A 4,182-nucleotide genomic window follows, 5' to 3' on the forward strand; every position below is an offset into this window, starting at 1 on the left:
TTGTGGCAAGAAAAGCATTTTGTAAGCCTTAAAGTACCATAGAAAGGGGAATTATTAATGTTAATTCTCAATGTCACATCAACATTTTTTGAAAGACATTTTGTGTGTATTCATAATTATTGACTTTTTCCCCCTTTCAAAATTTCTGACAATCTTTTAAGCAATAAGGAAGGAAATACCAAACTGGCAAAATGTGGGATGTGAAAATGGTGTTATGGGCATGAGAAAATTGCTACTATTAGGTTAGCAAGTTTCAAGTCCTTTAGAAAAAGAAGAACTGGTTTGTTAATATAGATTTTGCTTAGTCATGTAAATTTTTCTAAGTTATTTTACAGTTTTGCATTGGCCTCTCCTTTGGTCCCGATGTGGGAATTAATGTCACATGAATTTGGTTTTGAACTCATTTTCCTTATTCTTATATATATTTTAATTTATCTGTAGTATGTAGATGTTACAAAATTCTTATAAGTCATCAAAAACTCTCCATTCATTGCCTAAATAAAATAACACCCCTTTTCTCTTACTTATAGTGCTTTTTCTCCACTCAAAAACTCATTTTTTCTATTGAGTTATTACATGGGTCAAATTAAATATTTACCTGTGTGTATTCCAGAAATCTTTGTCAACATTGTCTTATGCACTAGAGTACCCTGGAGAAAGGATCTCAGTAGTAGGCTATGCCTTTAGTACGTTTTATCCAGAATGGCCTGTGGAAAAAATGTGGTGAAATAGATATTCGGGTCTTTTTCCATCCTTTCGTACACACTCATTGTCATCCTGTTGTTCCCTGGCTGCTCAGGAGTTCTCTACTACTGCTTTAGCAGGTGGGCCACCCTGGGCAGCAACTCCTGCTCTAGAACTTCCCCAGCCCTCCCCCTCTCCTCCATCTCACTGTACCTGTCTTGTACCTTTTCTTTCTCTTTGTTTGAGCCCTGCTGTTTAGGCTGGCTAATGTGATAAAGTTATTCATTTAGAGGAGTTAATGGATGATAAAGTTGATAAGTTGCTAACTCTCTCTCGGATAACAAATTTGCATTGTAACAGAGCCCTTCTTAGATTACCCCCAAAGGAGTGACTAATGAGGGGATTTAAAGTTCTGTTTGGGAGACATTTTGGTTAAGGCTTTTTTGGCCCCTCTCAAGTTCCATCTAGTTGTTCCTGCTCTGTCTACACCTATCTGTCTTATTTCTGAAGCAATTGTCACGCTGTCTTCTCATTACAAATCACAACATTATTGTAAAACAATGAACAAGAGTTCCAGTTCAAGGCCTCTCTCACATACCACCTTCTCTAGGAAATGCTCCCTGATTTCCCTGGTCAAAAATGTCCCTTCCCTCGGAACTCTCAGGACACTTTATCCATCTCACTTTCATCCTTAAGAAAGGAACCTAAATTGTGATGCCTTAAGGTCTGGCCCATTTCTTGGTCATCTTTGTACCTTGAAAACAATAAATTTTCAGTGGATATTTGATAAAGTTAAGTGAATTGAATTCCATTGTTTCAGCATAGTATATGAGGAAAGGTGATCAAAAGTCTGGGCTAGAGTTATGAAAAGAACCCACCTTTCCTTATTATTTGTCCTATTATTCTTAATGGCCCTGTTTAATTAATGACCTGTTTAATTCCTATTATTTTCACTTGTTCTAAGTAGACATGATTTTCCCATTGACTTCCTGGTTTCTTATTTTTCAAAAAGCACATATGGTTTCCAATTATATTTCCTTAGGTTAGTAATAACTCACATTTATAAACATCAAGGTTTTTAAAGTACTTTGCATTCTTTGGTCATTTGTGGTATTATTGCCCCCATTTTGCATATGAGGAAACTGAGACTCAGACAGGATAAGTAAAAATGACTGCACATACATGGTACTGTCCACTACACTTTTTCTAAATTTCCTCATTGTAAAAGGTGTTGCCGGATGTCTGTGGATTTGGAAATTTATATAAGCCCAAAGTTGTTTTTCTCCCCATGGATAATTTTTGTGATAGTGGAGCTAAGTTATAAGATAGCTCTTGTGAACTATGAGTTCATTGGAGTCCTTTTAATCCCGTATGTATGTACAGACACAGTTTGGATTTGGCGATGTACTTTGAATAGCAAAAAGAGAGGAGAGTAAGGAACAGCCAAGTCATCCGTTTATTGCTGCTAAACTGATCCTGTGAATATATTCCAGAAATACTTTGGCAAGTGTCTACACAATGCCCTATAAACAGAATCTACTGTTACTGATCCCCTTGGTTGGGAGCTTTAAAGCTAGACCCTTTCATGAAGATAAAGCTCATTGGCCCAGACATCTAAAGAAAGGTCGTGACTTCCCCTTCCCTAGAGGTCTTTGAGAAAAAGAATGGGAACATGGATCTCCATCTGTTCTGAATAGTTGGTAGGCAGGACCAAGAATTTTCTGACTTTCCAGGCCTAGGGTTCTTTGCAAATTGAAACAAAATGTGGGAAATGGAAATCCCCCTTTTGGAGCAGTGACATTTTGTCAACAGAGAGATAAATTGACTATTGCTGAGTGGTTAGGAAATGGCGGAATTCAGAAAAACCACTGCTCTTCTCCTACTCTAACCCTCCCTCCCCAATCCCATCTTGACCTTTGGCCATTCATACGCTTTTTGTTTATCCCAACAAAGGTATTTAGCCTCTTTTATAAGAACATTCAAGGCTCCTTTTCCAGCATTCCCTACTGTACTGAGACCCTTGCCAGTTCTCTTCTAGATAATTCTTTCAAGACTACAAATATTTCCAGTACAACAGAGTGCTGGGCTCAGGAAAACCTGAGTTCAGATTTGGCCTCAGACATTTGCTAGCTGTATCACCTTGGGCAAGTAACTTCACTTCTGTTTGCTTCAGTTTCTCCAACTGTAAAATGAGGATAATAATAGCACCAGCCTCTGAGTTGTTGTGGGAGATCAAATGAGAGAATATTTGTTTAAAAAAAACAGTGCTTAGGACAGTGCCTAGAGCATAGTAAGGGCAAATTAAGTGCCAATTAAATGCCAAAAATCATTATTACTACTGCTGTTTTGACATTTAATTATTATGTCAAGAGTAGCATGGAATAGAGTAAAGACAATAAGCTCTATATTCAGAGACCCAGGGTGCAAGTCACATGATCTTCCTGAGCTTCAATTCCTCATCTTTTTAAAATGAGGAAGTTAGGTTTGATGGCCTCGGAAGTCCCATCCAGCCTGGACGTTGGCTCCTTTTTACTATGATTCTACATTCAGAATGAATAACTAACACTTTCATTCGAGACTCCCAGAAAATCTAAGATCAGAAGGACCTTGGAGAAGCTGTATTCCAACTCCTTCATTTGATGAGGAAACTGAATCCCAGAAAGACAGTCACAGAGCTTCAAAACCGGAAGGGCCTTCATAGGCCATCTACTCCAAGGCATACCTAAAAAATTAGTCTCTCTACAATATACCCAACAAGAGGACACCCAGTCTTTTGTTAAAGACCCCAAGGGACAAGGATCCCACCACTATCAGGGTAGTTGATTCCATTTTTGGATATTTCTAACTGTTAGGAAGTTTCTCCTAGAGACCTGAACTGACTTGTCCAAGACTGCCCAGGTAGAGAGTCATAACTGAGGTTTCAACACGGGGTCCTTTTTAACCCTAGATCCAGTGTTCTAAATGAAATAAAATTTTTGAGGTAGGAAAAGTGTTAGAAATTGTAATACTGATGAAAAAAGTTCAGCAGGGAGCTGAAGGGAGGATTTTTTTTTTAATTTGGTAAAAAAAAAAACAAAAACCCAAAACTAATTGAAGCACAGATATGTTTTTTTTTATTTTCTAAACACTTTTACCTATTAGTATTCCCAAATGAAAATTAAAAAGTCACTTTCTAATTTTTCTTTTCCAAAACTGCTCATGTTCCAGAAATAAAAGAAATATAGAGGGTTATCCTGAACAGATTTCATTTAAGTCATTCATAGGATTATAGATTTAGACCTGGAAGGAAACTTAGAGGTTATCTAGTCCAATCCCCCTTTTTCCTTCCAAGTTTTACTTAACTTTATTTTATGCTATTCTAAAAAATTAACTTTGTTGATTCTTTTTACTTATTTTCAAGGTCATTTCTGGAAATGTCCCCTTCCCCCCAATTCTAGTGTTCTTTCTGGATACTCAGCACTAGGGAACAGGAGTCTGCTAAACATCTTCTACAGCAAA

Source organism: Petaurus breviceps, unplaced genomic scaffold (assembly GCF_028583685.1).
Source record: "Petaurus breviceps papuanus isolate PSGF00001 unplaced genomic scaffold, PetGlider_PUasm1.0 225, whole genome shotgun sequence".
Classification (NCBI taxonomy): Eukaryota; Metazoa; Chordata; class Mammalia; order Diprotodontia; family Petauridae; genus Petaurus; species Petaurus breviceps.